We start from the raw sequence: 20,780 nt of genomic DNA, 5'->3' as shown, positions 1-20,780 counted from the left end.
ATCTGAAGTAATTAATTCACACTTTTCACACAATTCTTGATAGAAAAACCCCTCCAGAAATGAGTTTTGTGAAGTTTGTGGTTGTTTTGGGTAGTTGCTGTCAAGTAATGTGCATTTGACAGGATGGGTTGTACCTCGCGTTAATTTCATACAGATTACTAAACCAAAAAACTTTTGTTTTCAAGTGTAGTTGCATCATTTAAAAGTACTGATGTCAAGTTTTATGTGGATACATTTTTATGTATGGTGAGCAAGTATTTGCTAAGATTCCAGTGTGTTTGTTGACCACCAAACTATCGTAAAAGCACACGTCTGATCCGAGTTTCTCCCCAGATAATCATCAGTCTATTGCAATCAATGAATGGCTCCTGTACTAGTAGGCGGGGCTTCATTCGCCACACTGACCGTTACACTTTTCCCCATTCAAAACTATACAAGTGACATGTCTTGTGTATTCTACAGTCTTTGGAACAATAGCATATACTACTATGACAAAGATCTCCTAACTGAATATGTGGTTTATTAAATGTTAAATGCTTTCAATGTCAGTTTAAATACCATTTTACATGACATTTATTCCATACTACTGAAAGTAGCAACAGAAAGATGACCTCAGATCTTATATATTAATTAGCAGACAGTCTGAAAACGATAGTCAGAATTTTGATTCAGTGCAAACCAACAACATCAGTCACTCAGTAGCCTATTAATAGTGTTAAAAAGGTTCAATGTCTATTAATTAGATTAAAAGCCTTTACCATTTTATTGGGAGTGCAGAAACTGGTATTTAAATGTTTCTGTCATGTTGCAGATAACCAGATTGCTTGTTGCTCTAATCTTGTCAGGTTGCACGTTGTTAAGACGCAGTGTAAGCATTTTTTTACTTCAAATATTGACTTCAAAACAAACCACTATTGTCCAGTGACTTGTCTAATTATCTAAATTTGCCTATTTAACCTGGTTATATCCTTAAATTGCACTTTAGGCATACTTTAAGAACAATAGTGTCTTGTAAAATAACTATAAAAAATATTATGTACTGCCATCATACAAAAAAAATAGAAATAAGATATTAAAACTATTACATTTTAAAAAGTTTTGTTAAATCAACACAAGTTCACGGTGAAAACGTACGCACGTATACATTTCTGGAGACTGTGAATTATGTAGCCTGAGCTATATATGGCTGTATTTTGTCTTTAACACGACCGCTACGCGGTGGTATGACACGTCAGTCGGTCAGTCAGTCAGTCGAAAGCAGCGTATAGTGGATTTACTAAAGAGCAGCAAGACCAAATGGCACTCACAAGAGATATTTGAGATCTGAAAAAGAGTACACAGCGACCTGTAGCAGATATGCGAAAACAATAACTGCAAATAAGAAAAAAAAAGTTCCTCTTTGGACTTATTTCGCAATCTCCCGAAATGTATATAAGGGTACATAACAATAATGAGCCTGGGTTGGAATTTTTTTTTTCTTTCTGTTGAATAGCACTTGGCAAATATTTGGAGGTAAAACTAATAATAATTCACAGGAGAGCTAATAATAAAGCCACATAACGAGGCAAAAGAGATGCTCCTTTTCACCAATTTGTGTTTTATTGTATTATTATTGTCATCCTTCCAAGTGATCTGCTAATTCAATTTGCCTCTGTGCCTCTGGCTTCGTCTTTCTAACATGGATTAGAGGCGAGTTCTTCTCAGCTCTTTGGTGTCACCCAAAATGAAGCAGTTCACGTCAAAGAGATGCATTTTGAAGAGACAGAAAGAGCAGAACAAGGCAAACTGCATGAACATTTGGTGCACACACATAAAAAAAGGGAGAAAGAATTTACTCTGTGACTTCCCAAAAGCTAAATATTTTGTTTGGAGTAACCATTTGCACCTCTTTAAATATTTATATCCCATTTATAGTCTCTTTAGTGAATCAATCCTAGCGAGGAGGGAAGAAAATAGACAGAGTTGCTGTACGCTTCAGTGACCTCTCCAACCACACTGCCGCCTTCACGCAAGCTGCTGTCTTTATTACTCTTCCTGTTCGTCCTATTTTAAATATGTTTCGTAACAGCGAAGTTGGTTTTCCCCCACATGGTGCACCACTAGAACATTTTCTGATTCAGTATTTCAGTATATCTCCTGTCCAGTTAAAATTTCTCAATTACTTTAACAATATAAAATTATGTTTATCATATTAAAATGTGCAATAATTATCTATTATATATTATTCATTCATTTTCTTTTCGGCTTAGTCCCTTTATTAATCAGGGGTTGCCACAGCGGAATGAACCACCAACTTTTTCAGCATATGTTTACCACAGTGGATGCCCTTCTAGCTGCAACCCATCAGTGGGAAACACCCATACACTCTTATTCACACTCATACACTACGGACAATTTAGCTTAACCAATTCACCTGTAATGCATGTCTTTTAAACTTGTGGGGCAAACCGGAGCACCCGGAGGAAACCCACACAAACATGGGAAGTACATGCAAACTTCACACAGAAACACCAACTAACCCAGCCGAGGCTCCAACCAGTGACCTTATTGCTGTGAGGCGATTGTGCTACTCACAGCGCCACTGGGATGACTAAAATATTTTATTTTGAAATTATCTTTAAGATAATAGACCTATTTTTTTATTCTAACCAATATAGGATTTTTGTTTCCAAACTAAATTAATTAAAAGGAACATGTTAGATTTAGATTAAAACACAGTAAAAATATCCATTAATTAACGGGTTCCACATTTTTTTGTTTATTTACTGTTGTGAATTGCATTATATGATCATGGTCTCTGCTCTGTTGACTTTTAATGGTAAAAATTCAACTCTGCAGCTTAACAAAGTGAGTAATATTGTCATTTTAGTGGTTTGAGACTATAAATTATATAAGAACTCATATATAGCGAGAATTAAGTCTGTAAAATAACAAAAAAAAAGTACTGTCATTAGCAGAATTTTGTTTCTTTCCAGGATTTTGTACCATAAAATTAAACACCAATAGATGCAATACATTACCTGACAAAAGTCTTGTCGCCTATCCAAGTTTTAGGAACAACGAATAATAACTTGACTTCCAGTTGATCATTTGGTATCAGAAGTGGCCTATATGAAAGGCAAAGGCTTCTAGATTACGCTTATTTTAGCTAATAAAATGTGATCATGCCTTGATTATAATTATCTAATAAGGACAGTAAGGTCTGACTTTGCTTAAAGGAAATATTGTTCAGTATAAAATATGAAGTCATGGTGCAGTGGAAAAAGAATTAATATTGTGTCTGACTCATATGAGCTTGGAGGACTGCATCTATACATTTCTGCAATGATTAAAATAACTCATTAATAAAGCTATCTGGAATGCCAAAGAAAGCATCTTTCAGGGCTGCCAGAGTTCATCAAGATTCTTTAGATTCACCTTTAATGCCTCCTCCATCTTACTCCATACATGCTCAATGATGTTCATGTCTGGTGAATGGACAATGAACTTGTGTGATGTGGTGGCTGAAGTATGAGTGCTATTTGCACTTTCCTGTGGTTTGTAGTGTAATAGGCAGCACAAATGTCTTGATACTGTACCTCAGGCTGCTGATGTTGCCATCCACTCTGCAGATCTCTTGCACACCCCCATACTGAATGTAACCCCAAACCATAACTTTCCCTTCACCAAACTTGACAGTTTTCTCTGAGAATCTTGGGTCCATGCGGGTTCCAATAGGTCTGCTCCAGTATTTGTGATGATTGAGATGAAGTGAAACAGATGATTCATCTCAAAAATCCACCTTATGCCACTTTTCCAAATGATCAACTAGAAGTCAAGTTATTATTTGCTGCTCTTACTACTCGGATTGACGACAAAACTTTAGTCAGGTAGTGTATGTGACTTTAAATACTACAAATGTCAATAAAAATCACGTTTTCCTAAAATCTTTCCTGAACTTTTTGTAATTAAAGATTTAAAATTACAACTAGTATATTAGGGCTGCACTGCATCGTTTAGCATGTTATTAAATGTTAAAATTCAAGACGTGCACTATCCTATATTACCATTATCCTACAAAATGGCTTTAGGAAAGTGCAAGTCTTGAGCTTGCTCTTTGCTCTCTCTCATTGTATTTGATTGTTTAAACTGTTATTTTTTATCATGGAATGTGGGGTCATAGGCTGCAGATTAACTACAGATTTGTAGCGAGTGTGAAACCTTTAATGCTGATGGGCAAATCGTTTATTTGAAGTTAAGTAATCTCGAAGTAGCTTTGAAGCTCATCTTTGAAGAAATTTGATCCCACGGTACGCAGTCGAAAAAAGAAAATACATGAATTTCAAGAGCAAATGATAAAGGACAGGTGTTTTACACCAGCACAAGATCTTTTTAATGCCAGAGAACTACAGTAGATGAGATTCAAAAGAACATCAATCACAAAACCCACGAGTATAGAAATGTACCTTTTGGATCAATATGATTTTCTGCCTTTTATCCCCGCTTTGTGCATTTTGATGGGTCAATCCTAGCAGTGATCCACAATTAATATTATCTTTGTATACAAAGTCATCAGTCTTAACACAAGTGTCTACAAAGCAAGCCATCCATCAATGTATACTAATTGTCTTGTCAAACTTTGTATATTAAGCACTGTTTGGCCCAGGTGAGGCAGAACACAAAGGATTTTAGATTTAAATTTCCATTTTGTTACAGCTCATTCTTGTCTTATAAGAAAGCCATACAACAGTTTCCAAAACATCATGTAAAAAACTGCTAAGGTTATCCTCTTCTACAAGTGTTGTCTCCTTTTGCTGTTAGTTTGAAATTAAGCATTTCGAAATGCATTGGAAACAATCCAAATGGTCCTTTTTTTGTCCATTTTAATGTTATTCACCAGGAGTTTCATAAAAAATACCACTTGTTAGTCCACAAATGGTCAACACTTCAATACCACTGAACATGTAATCTTCCAGGGTCTCATTAACTCCCTAAATTCTCTATAAAGCCTCTGCGAGGATGGTGATCTAGCCATTCTTCCACAAAACAGCACAAAGGAACCAGTAATTGGCCAATGTGGAGTCATTTTAAAAGTGAACGCAAGCACACATACACAGACACACAAATGCACACACACTTGTACAGCTGGATTTATGGGGACTTAATGATTAATGATTTTTATACTGTACAAACTGTTATATCCCCCTACCCAATCCTATTCCTTAATCCAAACCTCACAGAAAACTATCTGTATTTTTACATTTACAAAATATTAGATTTTTTGTGGTTTATGAGCTCTTTTCCTGGTGAGAACAAAAAATTCAAAATGTACTGGTATTGCTATACTTGTGGGGACACACAATGTAAGGAATCCAGGGTACTAGTAATGTTACTTATCATGTTTTATCTGTGATCCATACAGATCACAACTCATGGCTAGAAATTCACGGGACCCATGGATTATTTACTTGTAGATTATTTCTGCATTTGTAACGATTGCAGAAAGATCCCCTCCCACATCCTTCAAATCACAATGAAAATATTTTAGTTTCCCTGTAAAATATAATGATGATAAAAAAGTTGTGGCACATCCTAAATGCTTTCTTAGGGAAATAAAGGTGTTTTCTGTCACCACATATTTAGCCTGCATTAATGCATTAAGTGTATAGCTGCACAATTAATCATTAAAACATCATGATCTCAATTCAAACACCCACGCAAACTAAATTATAAATGATAATGATGTTTATGATACAAATTAAAGTCACCGCCATATGCCTTTAACCTGACACTCAAAAACTAAATTTGTAGCAATTACATTACAACCATCCATCAAAAATATGCCACTGAATTATTCTTCAAAAATGATACATTGAGTAATGAAACAAAGTTTTTTATGAGTGAGTAGCTAAATAATTCATTGAAAATTAGAAAAATAAATTTGTTGTACAAATTATTATTTTTTTTTACAGTATTAAAAGTTTTACGATTTATTTTTATTTAGATGGTTTTATTTCTTGATTTTATTTTTATTAAAATTACAGGATCTAAGTTATTTTTGCTAAAACCAAAAGTTTCAAAAAAATGTTCTGATAAGTTCCTTAAAAACCGTAATGTGATTCTAACCGTGATATTTGTGATCCATTACACCAGTGGTTCCCAAAGTATGGGTCGGGAGCCCCTGGAGGGTCGTGGGACAATGACAAAAGTTAAATAAATTGTATTAAACTATTAGAATTACCATATTGTATCCATAACACACAGAAGATAAAATAGTAGTTAATAGGTACATAAAAAAGCAACAACGTGCAAATAAAAACCATTAGCCTTTCCTTTTTTTTCATTGGATTGGTGTGTTTACTGTACGTTAGATTAACAACACAGCAATAGCGTCAGCTGCAGCAGATTGATTTTACAGCACCAGGTTTAACTTTCTGACACCTTCATGGCAATCAAATACATTAAATATAAATACAGGCCACAACTAAACATTGCGGATGATCTCTGAGTGGCGGTCTGCGATAAGAAAATTAAAAAAAACAAGAATAGACTTGTGCCCACCAATCTCATTAATCATTCATTCATTCATTCATTTTCTTTTCGGCTTAGTTCCTTTATTTACCTGGGGTCACCACAGCGAAAGAAACGGCCAACTAATCCAGCACATGTTCCATGCAGCGTATGCTTTTCCAGATGCAACCCATCACTGGGAAACATCCACGCACACACATTCACACACACACACAAGGATCAACTTAGCCAACCCAATTCACCTTTACAGCATGTATTTGGACTTGTGGGGGAAACCGGAGCACCTGGAGAAAACCCACACTAACACGGGGAAAACATGCAAACTCCACACAGAAATGCAAACTGACCCAGCCGAGGCTCGAATTAGTGACCTTCTTGCTGTGAGGCGACAGCACAACCTACTGCGCCATCGTGAAGCCCCCAGTCTCATTAGGTGAGGTTAATATTAGACAAATTTATAAACGGCTATATAAATTATAACCTATGGTTGTTAGGACTGTTGCACTTTTTTGTGTTGTCAATATGCTTGTTTTTACATTCAAGATTTATGAGAACAATAAACACTTAATACACAAATACACTTTACAGAAGAAGTATTACTATAACATGTAAACAAGGGAGGACTAGCTTGACGGTCATTCTGGCCTGCCACCGTGACTCTGGCCTGCAGGGCACCCTCCCCAATATTTTACTTGAATTTAATTGTATTATCTTTCAATTTCTAAAGATGTTCTGTGACTAAAATATTATTTAATAAATATATTTGTTTATTAAATCTGTTTCATTTAAATGCACCAAAATACATTGCCTATATTCACTGAGAAATTGATAAAAATGTTAATTTTTAAAATGCGGTGTACTCAATTATGCTGAGCACTGTAAGCTTGAATTGAAAAATATACCTGAACTACTCTTTTCTTAACATGCTTCCAAGAAAAACACCCGGTGAGAGACGAGATCAAGTCCAAATTATGTCCAAGATGCATTTCATTACACATCCGAGCAGAGGGTCATTCATCAGGCTGACAGGTTTAATCCCTTTTGGTCACATTACAGAAATATTTGTGGCTTGATGGCCACTGAGAAGGGACCACCAGAAATAGAATTCCAAAAAACAAGATTTACTGTTGCCACATGATGAGAAGTCGCACGCTGGAGTCTGCAACGTGTGTAAGATGTGGGAGGAATGTATGCTTTTCCATTGTCAAGGTCTTCGTTCTCAAATCATCGCTTGAATGGAAGTCTGCAATTTCTGGCACATTCTGTCCACATTTACTGAAACAATGTCTGTGCTCGGTTCACACAAACACACTCATCTCCGATCAATAACTCTGCCCACCATGTCAAACCTTGAGGCGAAATAACGAGAGAATGAGATGAAAATACTGTAGGATTTTGTAGGGAATTTTCAACACCAACACAAAAATTGATGGCTGTGGACTTCGCTTTACAGTAGAAGACAAAACTTAAATGAACTTTCGCATGAAGGACCAATTTACAAGCATAGTAGACACTTCCAATAGAATAAAAGATCTTCAGAACTTACCTTAATGTGCATACACTAAAAAATATCTGTAAATTAGAAGTTTTCTGTATTTGTGAAGTTTTTCAGGTTATTATTTTTCCTCATTTATTTATGCTTTTGAATTGCATTACCTTTCCTTCAACAAAGTATAACCTTAAAAAGTTTTAAAGTGGCTTTTATAAACATTTTTAATAGTTTAAAGTGATCTATTGTCTGGGTTGATGCTTTAAATTATAGTACAAAAACCTTGTTATAACCTTACAGTACATTTTCTGTTATTTTACTGACCTATTTCTTTATATATTATTTCTTATATATATTATTATATATTATTATATATAATATTATATTATTTCAAACTACTAAAATATCAATAAAAGTCACTTTGTTAAACAGTAGAGTGGTTTTCCAACATTCAGTGTCGACAGAACTGACATTAAAGAAAAATAATGCAATTCACAACTGTAAATGAATATGGACATTGTTAATTAACAGATTTTATTTTAAAGTGAATGAAATCTATTTCATCTTTGCTCCTGGATTTTAGTACCATGTTCAACTCTCAGATGCTATCTGTATGTAGCAAATGTAAATAGTTAAAATAATATTACAGGTTCAGCAGAACATATTACTCATTTCAAAATGTTTTATATTTATTCACGCTAATGTTGGTCCCAAGCTGTATGCAGAATACCAAAAAAAGATGAAAATTAATGAACTGCTTTGTGAAAACTCACAATAAATCTTGTTGTGAAGGCAAAAGAAGGAAATTCAGTCGTAGCTTTGGAAACCATGAGAGTAAATGACAACAGAAATAGTATTTTTTTTTTTTTTTTTTAAGTAATTTGTCCTTTCAAGAACTGTTTCTCTCAACTAGTGGGTCACAGAAGCGTTCTGAATGCATCACAAATTGTTATATGATGCCGATTTTGAAAGATGTGAAATCTGTTGATGCTTCTGTCTGACATGATTCATGTGTGCGAGAAAGACATGTTCTCTTAAAGGGATGTGGCAGTCACAGGGGTCTATTTAATTTACAGTAGAAGAAATGTGGACAGCGGTAAAATGCAAGTGGTTTCACTACAGGCTGAGAGGAGGTGTTCAAGAGTGGTTATGCTCCCAAAGTCCTGCTGCTCTCACGATCATCACTTCAGATAAAAAAAAATAAATAAATAAATTTAAAAAAACTTTCTGTAAGCTGCAGCCACACTGGCTTCAACCATTTACTGAATAGATAACCACTCAAAGAACATCACTTATACCCAAGCACTGAAAATATGATAAGGTTTTGCATGTGACATCAAAAATATAATATTGATGGTGTTGACTTGCCAGCTACAGTAAGTAAAATACTATGTCAGACAGGAAAATCATTAAGCATTAAAAGTCATTTTTAAATAACAAATAAAGTAACATCAGCATGTAGCTATGAAATAAAATGTCACTCACTTAAGAAAAATAAAGGTTCCTGAGCTGTCAGCTGTTACTGTACTCCTCAATAGCACACGCATACTGCATGGGGCAGCATGCAGCCATGCAATGCACATCAGCTCATCATGAGTAAAGAGTAAACGAAAGAGTAAACAACGATGGCTGCAAATACCAATTACTTAATTTTATTGTATCAATAAAACATGTCTGGTACAATAGGTTGTGGCTTAAAGACCATGGGATAACAGAATACTCTAAGTAAGGTCAGGGGCAACAGAGGTGAGGATCCAGATGCAGTTTATTTAAGAGATTAGTCAAGCAGTCAAAAGTCAAAACATGGGCCAACAGGAGCAAACAATAAACAAAACAGGGATCAAAAATACAGAAAAGCTATACAAGGAATAATGCTTAGTAATGCTCACAGGGAAACAAGACCCAGCAATGTGTGTGTGAATGTGAGGTGTATATATATATAGTCTATGTAATCAATCTTCATGAGCTATAGCTGTGTGCAAGTAATCAGGGGTGATCCAGAGTTGGTGTGTGTAAGGTGCCTGGTGGGATATGTAGTTCCTTAAAGTGGCATATGTGTGGTTCTCCAGCGATCTGCGTGACAACACTCATGTATATCAATAAAACAACATATGGACATTACCAAAATGCAGTCTTGGGGGTAACGCATTACAAGTAATATATCTTATGTAATAATATATTACTTTTCTAAGTAAAAAATAAAGTAATGCATTAAATACATTTTTAGTATTAATATTTGTGTTACTTTTTTCAAATTTTAGATTAAATAATAATTAAAAAAAAAAAAAGTTTGTTGAATTAAAATGAGTGCAATCACGTTGAATCACACTTAATGAGAAAATGAACTCCCCGTGTGAACAGACAAAAATTAAGATGGCAGAAGCTTACATTTTTTTATGAAAATATTCTTATTATTTTCAACACATGGAAGAAAAGGGGATTATAGTCTCAATGGAGAGTAATTGTACTAAACTAATAAGACAAAAATACAAAAGTACCAATCACATTGCTTTCAAAGTAACATTATACGATTTTTTTAAATGAGTTTTTTTAAGATAAATGAAGGTGTAGGTTATACAGTGTGTCATTAAATGCAGAGCTCCTCTATTTAAAAAAAAAGAGATTAAGTGGTGTGAAAAAGCAACTAAAAAGTAATGTAACAAATTACTTTCCATAAAAAGTAACTACATTAATGTAACTAGTTACTTTTTTTGGGAGTAACTCAATATTATAATGCAATACTCTTTAAAGTAACTTTCTCCAACACTGCCAAAACACATGCCTAGACAAGTCAATGCCATATATCTTAATTCACTTACCTTACCATTTACTTCCACCAAATATCATTCGAGTTGAATTTCATTTAACTCACATAATTAAAATCCATTTATTTTAATTTACTTGATTTGAATTTTGAATTAATTTTTGAATTAATTAATTTGTTATTTTACTTCACATTTTATTGATTTGTAATCAACATTATGTCACAAACGCTACCAATCAGGGTTTTATGGTTTCCATAGTGGAGAAAATGCACCGAAAATTTAGTCATAATAACAAATTCGACTGTCAAAAATCTAAATCAAAAAACAAAAATTCATTTATTAATTTCCAAAAATTCAGTTTAGCACAAAAAAAAAATAAAATAGTATTAGTAAAAAAAAAACTATTATGTATTTCGAAAAGTAATAATGACAATAAAAATAATAATAATAATGAAAAAAAAAACATGATCACCCACAAGACCCTTTAAGCTCTTCCAATGCACACTGGTCTGCAAAAGCTGGCTGTAGGCGACCTGTCAAACAGTGTTGAAACTGAAGCCATTAAAATGACCTTTTAACACCATCTTCACTTAAACACAGCTCCAGGTTGATAGGACCCATAATTTCACAGTGCCTCGAGTGGGAGGCAATCACTGCCTCTACAGTAAAAGACAACACGACCCAGAGGATTGACTTTCTGAGACAATTAAAGAAATTCAATCTTCTACACACCACACTGCAACCACAGAGGCCATCCTTACCTCATCTATAACTGTCTAAAATGGACATCGCGTCAGTTCAGAAAGCATCACCGGCAGCAAATTCACTCTTTATGGATTGATCAGATGACACGAATACAATATGACTGCTCAATCTGTAACACTTTTGTTTACATTGAGCTGGCAATACTTTCTGTGCAATTTCAGTAAACAGAATCAAGATCACATCAACTCCTACCAAATGTGGGTGAATACCAATCGGGGTGGGCAATGAATATCAATTCACTAGCCAGTTTGGCTGGTTATGAATTCGCAATTGCTTTGCATGCTATCAGAGCTTCTAAGTGAGCCATAAGGTGCACACTATAAAAATGGCTTATTTCTGATAAGTTTGTTTGGGTTGGAAGTTGTTCTGAATGCAAACATTTTGTGGTCAATGTATATGCACCCAGACTTTTTAGTTTTCAGCCGGGCTTCCGGTGAACTGTTTAAGATCTGATTTTTTTTTTTTAATCAGCGATCTTCACTGCATGTTAGATATACGATATGAAGTGAGTCTCAGATCGGACAAGAAGCACTGCATTAAATTCGATTCCCCCCCACCATGTCTTTAAAATATGACAGTTTATTTTACCACAGTATTTTCAATGGAATTTCTGCGCTAGCCTGTTGCTACTGATGATGCAAGTGGGTACAACTGTCTTCCATCTTGTTTTACACTTGAACAACTGAATGAATGCTTAAGTCTATTTAACTAAATGTATTGTAATTACTACAGCAATGAAGCTGTAAAAACAACCTTGTGAAATAGAAAATAGTCCCATTAAGCTTTCACCGGAAGTTTATTGTTGGCTTTAAAACTCTAGCTGTGCATAGAGCCCATTGATAAAGTTGTCTCATTGACTGACACAAACCTGATCGGTTCCAAATCAACACTAACATTTTTAACTTGAAGAGATGTTTATGAAACCTTTATATTCATGACATGACATTTGAGATTGTATGCATGCTTATGACAACAGTTATTAAGTGTCATTTGCTCAGTTAATAATAATAATACCTCTTATCAAGGACAATATATTGCAAGCACATCATAAAAACACAAGCAGTAAGAAGCAATAGACATGATATTAATCCGGTAATCCATTAAAAGCTATCCTGAACAACAAAGTTTTTATCTGAGATTTAAAATTGGAAATAGTGTCCACCTGGCGAATCTGCAAAGGCAGGAAGTTCCATAACCTTGGTGCAGTACAACTAAAAGCCCTGCCACCAAATGACTACAAGTTCGCAACAGATAACAATTCTGCAGAAGATGATCTCAGTGAGCGCAAAGGAGTGTACAAATGGAGAAGATCAGAAAGATAGTGAGGTGCCGAGTTATGAAGAGCTTTGTATGTTAAGAGGAGGATTTTGCATTGTGTAAATATGATAGTAAACTGGGAATCAGTGCAGGTGAAAGAGAATTGGAGTTACTTGATCAGAAGCATGTGAGCAGGTAACTATCCTAGCTGCTAAATTCTGAAGTTGTCAATTTATTTGATGTCACGATCACCAGCAATCCAGCCTGTGCAGATTGCTGGTAAACACACAGTATTGCATAGAACTACAAATCCCATGATTGCAGACAGGCACAGCTGAAGCTACTCATGAACTGATTACTAGGACTATTTATACAGCACACACACACACTTCAGTGCTGAGTCTTGTTATACTGATTGTGAACATTACGACACATTTTTCAAGCCTTGTCTACCCCTTTAAGACATAAAAGAAATGACATTAGAATTAGAAAAGTAAATTGTTCAATCACGAAACATCACTTATTCTGACGTTAAAAGCGTTTGCCACCATGACTGCTTGTGCCTACGCAAGCCTGGTCAGTACCTGGATAAGAAACCTCCTGTAGGTTGCTGCTGTAAGTGGTGTTAATGTCCCGCAGTGGGTAATTACTTAGCGAACTGGGTGGTTCCCAATGTCCAGACATAGTGATGGAGACCCTATACTGTAAAAGCACCATCCTTTAAATGAGATGTTAACCAAGGCTTTGCCTCTCTGTGGTCATTAAAAATCCCATGGCACTTTTCATAAAGAGTAGAGGTGTAACCCTGGTGTCCTAGCCAAATTCCTTCCATGGGCGCCAATCAGTCATGGTCTCCTAATGATTTACAACCATTGATTTAGCTCTCTCCTCTCTACATATAGTTGATGTATAGAGAGCACACCAGCAGTGTTACTTTGTGGTGGGTGAAGAGAGACCCCCTGACACAACTACAAAGCACTATATAAAGGCTCATTAAAGGATGAGTTCACCCAAAACTGAAAATTCAGTCATCATTTGGATTATGGGGATTTAATTTACAGATCAGCTTCAAAAAGTCTCCTTGACAAACTGGATGTTATTTACTATGCAGCAATTAATTTTGTTACTGGTGTGCCATTTAATACTCATCACTGTCAACTGTATTCTTTACTGAATTGGCCTTCTCTTCAATCATGTTGACAAATTCATTGGTTTCTGTTCATTTACAAAACTCTTATTGGTAAAACTCCACTATATTTACTTCTTAACATTCAGAAAACATGTCACAATTTGCGCCCTAACAGTTTTATTAACCTTTGCATACACAAAGTTCACACTTCATTTGGTCGCTACTCTTTTCAGTTTTCTGCCTTCGATGCTTATATTCCTCTGTCATCCCTTAAAAATTCAATCCAGTTAACAGCACAAGATCAATGTGCTTGATTTTAGTTTTTGCTTGACTTTATGTTATTATCTGCATGTGTGAAACTGTGCTGTAATGTGTCCCTGCTGCTTCACATCTGCTTTTTAAGTTGCTTCTTGGCCAGTTACTGTCATTGTAAATGAGAACTGGTTCTCAATTGACTTAACTGGTTACATAAATGTTATTATTTCACTTATCCATTACTTCTTTAATATCTTTCTTCTGATAAACACAGAAGAAAATATTTTAGAAAATATAGTTAGAAACCTGTAACCATTGACTTCCACAATAGTTATCGTTTCCTACTATGAAAGTTGGCAGCCAATTTGAATGTCATCACTCGATTGAATTTACATTATCAGGGGTTATCAGCTGATAGATTTGGGCCAATAGGGAGCATCTGTGCCTACCAGTAAGGACAGAGGGCTGTTATCATGCATCCACATGGTTAATCAGCTACACTGTAGATTACATACGGCTGTGTCCTGAAGTTAACAGGAATTATTTATTAAATTTCCCAATAATTGTATTTTATAACGTCTAACCCACCTCACAGGGGAACCTCGAAGGGGCCACCCCAATATGATTTTGTTGTTGATATTGCTAATTGAAAGAGAGGGGTCTGAATGCAGACCTGGTGCAGTGCAATCTGAACTGCATCCAATGCTTTTTAATGCACTCACCTAACCCCACCCCTAACTCTACCCGTCACAGTGACGTCACTCACTCCATGGAGTGCATTGTGTCTGACATTGAATTGACATTAAGTGACGCAATCTCAGCTTGCATCATAAAGGCTGCATCCAGAGACTATTGAATTTAAATGTACTTATGCAAATTTACAATATTTCAATAAAAAATAATAAAATGCAGCCACTAAATTGTGGATTGATTGTAATAACCACGTGCACACCTTCAACAGACAGCAATGGGTATGCATGTCATACTATTCTATGTTTTCTGTCAACCTTTCTACTTAAATACTAAATGTGTTAATGCTACTTAATGGCTCGGAATTAGGTCATTTTGGTTTGCATTGTTTAATGTTTTTACTTTTTCACTACATATCTTTAAAAAAAATAAGGGTAAGTTGTTTAGTATTGTTCAAGGACGAGAGACGAAACACAACTGGGTTTACAAGATTGTAGAAACTAATTGTAAGAAATTAATGACTTTGAAATTAAAAATAGTGTTTTATTAGATTGAAATCCAAAAAAATAAATAAATAAATAAATGCATTTTGAAATCACCTTTTTAGAATTTAGCCTATTTAACACCTCCATTTTTTGCTTGTTGATTTACAAGAGCCAGAAATCTTAATGATTTTGTGCATGCATTTTGCAAAAAGAAGTCTTTAATCAGTGGCGTAGCGCAAAATGCGGAGGCCCCCCTGCAGGGATCACCGATGGGGCCCCCAGTTTTCAAGGGGGTCGGGGGGGTTTGGGGGCGGCAGAGCCAGAGATATACACATATACACATATATCTATGATCTGGAGTTTTCCTGGATGTTAGTATTTTTATTTTTATTTCAATTATGAAAATTATAATTTTACATCACTTTTCTACATTGATGGATCAGTGACCGCATGGGCATTCCTGACAAAAAGCTTGTGTTTGTGTGTACAGAAATGTACTATCCACCCTCCCTGTTAAATTTGATCTAATCATGTCCTGAAACACAGCTCCTCTCCTGCTTTCACTTCTCATACTGATGGAGGGAGCGATTTGTTTGTGAATGAATCTCCATTATCAACGACTCCTTCACTAGCCGACAATAATACAAGTTTCTGGCACCGCAGCATCTCGTTGTCATATTTCTTTTTCATTGTTTGCTGATTTTATTCAACAAAACTAGCATAAGCCGAGTATTTAGTGCGAATTGGAGCTACTTTGACTTATAGTGAATGCAGTAAGTGGCTGTATTAGTATCAATAACGCTACCTGTTTAGCACAAATTTCAGAACATACAAAAACGTAAAAAACTTAATCCTACCTATGGAATGTTCTGCCTTTGTGCTTTGTTTTCTTTGTTTGCTCGTTACTACACTCGTAGACAGCGCTACAGTCCCGCATCTTCACGTAATTGTCTAGTGGGGTTGAATGACATTTGTCCTGGGAGCACTGTCCCAATGTGGCGGCGCTATTGACGCATGCTCAGGGTCCCTATATAATATCTAGTGTATATATCTATGTCACAAATTGAGGTGCGGGGAAAGGAGGCGGAGTGGAGCGACAACGCGGGGAATCCTTCACAAACTGAGGAGCGATCACAAACCGAAAGCGGCGAGAGCGTCAAAGTAGCCAGAAGTCATTCATTTTTTAACGAGAACCGGCGGCGAGAAACAGCGGCGCGTCTTCATTGGCTATGACGCGGTTCGGCGGCAAGCAATCAGAATGAAGTAGTCCACCGCTTGAGAGGTGTTCGGAGAACACAGACCTGTGAACTTTGGTTCCGTCCACAGTTGTTCCCAAGAGTTTGATTATTGCGGTTCCTGGATTTTCAATTTTTGAATATCGCGACGACGTGGGGCCCCCTAATCACGCGGGGCCCCCCCCCGCGGTGCGTGCCCTGCGGGCCCGTCCGCTACGCCACTGTCTTTAATAGAAAAAGCTGCATTAACAATATTGTTGCTTAAAAAGGAAAATGGATAAATAATATTATTAGAGTCTAGTGAGTGTGTGTATATCTAGAAATGCTTTTTGTTCAGTTTGTTCATTTGTCTGTTTTTTAATTCATTCAGTAATCTTCTTTAATGTTAGACATGTCATGTGCTGTCCAATAAAGGTATGTGAAAAATAACTGACTTGAAAAGTATTTTAAATCAACCCAGGCTCATTCTGAAAACGAACCTCTATAAACATTTCTGTAGGCCGTGAAATACGTCCCAGGAAGTACGTATTTTTGCAGTTTTTGTTTTCGTGAATCCCGGTGAGGCTACTGCGTACGCTTTTTCATATCTCAAATTTCTCTTGCGAGTGCTATCCGTGCTTGCTGTTCTCGCATAAGCCCACTAGAGGCTGCTGTTGACTGACTGAATGACTCACTGATTGACTGGTTCCAGCGGGAAAGCAGTCCACATAGAAGTAAGCAGTCAGCTAGTAAGTGCAAAAAGGAATGGCGTCATTCCGCCCCATAGCGTTCATTAAAAATATTAAATGCAGCCATAAGTACCCCTGGCTACATAACTTGCGGTCTCCAGAAACGTATATGGGATTACGTTTTAAAAATGAACCTGTGTTGTTTTAAACTAAATAAGGATTTTTATTTGGTTTGCACATGTACTTGCTGAATTATTTCAAGGAATAAATTGCAATATTTTAAGAGTTATTAATTAAATTAATTAAAATCACATTATTGCATTTACCAAAAACAAAAATATAACATTACACTGAAATTTATAATTGTTTTGTGTGCCACCTTAAGATTTGGTGTGGCCTTATTTGGCCAACCCTAAGAAATTTTCTGGGGGTGACACCCCAACACTAAATCAAACCGTCACAGTAATGTAAAAACAGATCTGGATCTGGAGTCTTCTCTATAAGTACAGCTGATTAACCATGTGAATGGATGAAAACAGCCTTCTGAGCCTACCTGTAGGCGCAGAAGACCCCTACTGACCCATATCTATCAGCTGATAACCATTGATAACACCCATTTAATAACATTCAAAGCAGGTGAGGTTGGTGGTTATAGGTTTTCAGCTTTCTTCGAAATATCTTCTCATTAAGGTTTATAACCACTTAAGGCTAAGCAAATGTTGAGTTCAATTAATTTTTGTGTGAAATATCCTTTTAGCTTATTCCACTGAAAATAACCGTATAATCTATGACATGTCCCACAAACGGACCAGCATACCACTGTAAAACAACTTTTGACTTACAGTACAAAAACTCTACTGCAGAGGGAAGAAGCCACCCGAAAGCATCTCGTTAATCCACAGTTTTCTCTTACTTTCTCCATCTCCCAGTCTCTTATCTCTGGTGTTATGGTTACACTGTATGCGCTCAGTGATGCTTATCTGTAAGCCGACAAGCAAATGACACACCGTCAGAGAACTTTACATCCCATAACCCTCGTTGGGGCTGCTGAGCGAGGTGAAACTGTTGAGTGACATTAGGAGGAGAAGGGACATCACAGAGTTAGCGAGGTGTGTGCGTGTTCATGTGTTACAACCTTCACAAATACAGGAATAATACAGACAAGTCAGCGAGGTGGTGCATGTTCTCCCCAGGGCATGATGCCAGAGTATGTCTGTGTGTGTTTGTGTGTGTGTACTGGTTTTGGTGGTTTAAAAGGACAGATATTTATATATTGATATAGGTATGAACTAGTTCTACTCTATTAAGGTGGTTTATGAGGACATGCATTGTGTCCTCATAATTCAAAATGCATAAAAATCATACTTAACAGGATATTTTGACATTTAAAATTTGCCACAGGCTAATTGGGTTTCGGAGTAGGGCCATATAACAAGCAGTTTTACAGTATGAAATACAATATCCCTATTAAGAGTCCTCGTAAACCACCAATACTAATATCTTATGTTTGTGTGTGTATGTGTGTGTGTGTGTCTGAGAGAAAGATTTCTCTGTAGGCACATTGTTTGTTGCACAATATGCTGTAAAACAGTTTCTTCCAAGCTGTTATACAGCAATCCCAAAGATTCAGAGTCTCTCTGAGACTGTGGCAGAGAGGTCTTCTTTCCTCACTCTGCTCTGCCATCCGTAAGACGCCAGATAAAAAGATCACAAAGCAAAGAGGATTAAGAGTTGAGAGGGCAGCCTCATGGTTTGGATCAATTGTAAATATGTGTGTGTATGTGTGTTTCTTCCCAGATTTTTGCGGCTTTCTTCACACATTTTCATAACCTCCTACAGCATAAAAAATACGTATTGCTAAACACTATGGGGTAAACTGTCTCCTCTTACAATATAGAGTAGGTCTCTTTACTGCTTCACTTGATTCCAGATCTGATCGAGATTTGATATTAGAAACCTTGGGTGGTATCTTTAAATGTAAATATGCTTTAAGCTAATTTACCACAAAAATGGTTGATTTAACTGGTAAAAATGCTACATCAAAAAAAAAAAAATCTGCAACCTGGTTAAGAGTATGTGTCCTTAATATTTATATGGTGAATAACAGCAAAGTACCTTTAAAGCAAGTCATTTCACTCAATGGCCATCTTTGAAATGCCTCTCAGCCATTGTAACTGAATAGGGAAATATCAAATTCTCAAAAATTGTCTGCCAAGCTTATAACTACATGTTTGAAATCATAATCATAATTACATGCGCGATCGAAAGGACTGAGATAATGACACTAACCTCTTTTCTGGCCATTCTACACATTATCCTCCGCTGAATAACGATCGTCAGATCACGCTGCTCTTATGAAGTAATTCACAACTTGGTCTTGATGGTGAATCTCCTGCCAAAATGACAGCGACTATTTGTTTACAGGTTTGTGGCTGTTTGAGTAGTTGCTGTCATGTGATGTGCGTTTGACAGGGCTGATTGTACCTCGCTATTACAAAACCAAGAAACTTTTGTTTTCACGTGTAGTTGGTTAATTTCAAAGTACAGATTTAAAGCTTTATGTGGATATATTTTATGTCTTTGAAGAAAGTATTCGGTGAGATTCAGGTGTGTTTACCCTGGAGAAATGTCAGTCTATAACGATCGATGATTGGCTGCTGTACTAGTAGGTGGGGCTTCATTCACCATATTGACCATTACACTTTTACCTATTCAAATCTGAGTGACATGTCTTGTGTTTTCTTTGATAATAGTAAATAATCCCCCCCCCCCCCCCCCGATAAAAAACAAGTTAATTCATTGCATGACAGTTCACTATTTATGCTTTTTTTTGACATTACTATGGTTCTTTTTACTTTGAATTTTTTTTCCTTTTTTTTTTGCAGTAATGTACATTAGAATTCTGTTACATAATGTTTATTGCATTTCTTTAGTTTTACGTTTGTGACCATGATGATGATGATGATGATGATGATGAAGATAATTATTTGTCACACACACTTTTACATGTAGGGAAATTGGACCCCTCTAACCCTACACAAACATCACATTTCAGGGGAAGACAGGTCAGATGAGAGGTAGCTTTTAGAAAAAGGAAATAAGAAACATTAGGGAAAAAGATGGTGCTTAGTAGTGTAAATGACACTGAGCGCATTTTATATACAGGTGCATCTCAATTAATGAGTTAAATTAGGGGTCAGCAATTCTGCTCCTTGGAGAGCTACCTTCCTAGAGAATTCAGCTTCAACCCTGATCAAACACACCTGAACCAATTAATTAGGACCTGAAGCCGCACTTTATAATTCCAGATGTGTGTTTGGTCAGGGTTGCAACTGAAATCTGCAGGAAGCTAGCTCTCCAGGAACAGGGTTGCTAACCCCTGAATAAGAATGTCATCAAAAGGTTGATTAATTTCATTAATTCAATTCAAAAACTGAAACTTTATATTATATATTTACTATATATAATATATACTATATATTTTATAGATTCCATGTGCTTGATTGGCCAGCAAACTTGCCAGACCAAAAAC

General features: G+C 36.1%; 1 long non-coding RNA gene across 1 annotated transcript; it reads left to right on the top strand.

Moving 5' to 3' along the window:
* The first annotated feature begins 11,880 nt into the window (after positions 1 to 11,880).
* Positions 11,881 to 20,460, top strand: LOC141375355 (uncharacterized). The gene is made up of 3 exons (XR_012383268.1): positions 11,881 to 15,570; positions 16,815 to 17,488; positions 17,788 to 20,460. It is a non-coding gene; the product is annotated as an uncharacterized lncRNA (long non-coding RNA).
* The last annotated feature ends 320 nt before the right edge of the window (positions 20,461 to 20,780 follow it).

This window comes from Danio rerio, chromosome 7, assembly GCF_049306965.1.
Source record: "Danio rerio strain Tuebingen ecotype United States chromosome 7, GRCz12tu, whole genome shotgun sequence".
NCBI classification, from domain to species: Eukaryota; Metazoa; Chordata; class Actinopteri; order Cypriniformes; family Danionidae; genus Danio; species Danio rerio.
This window is presented reverse-complemented; position numbering and strand designations above follow the sequence as displayed.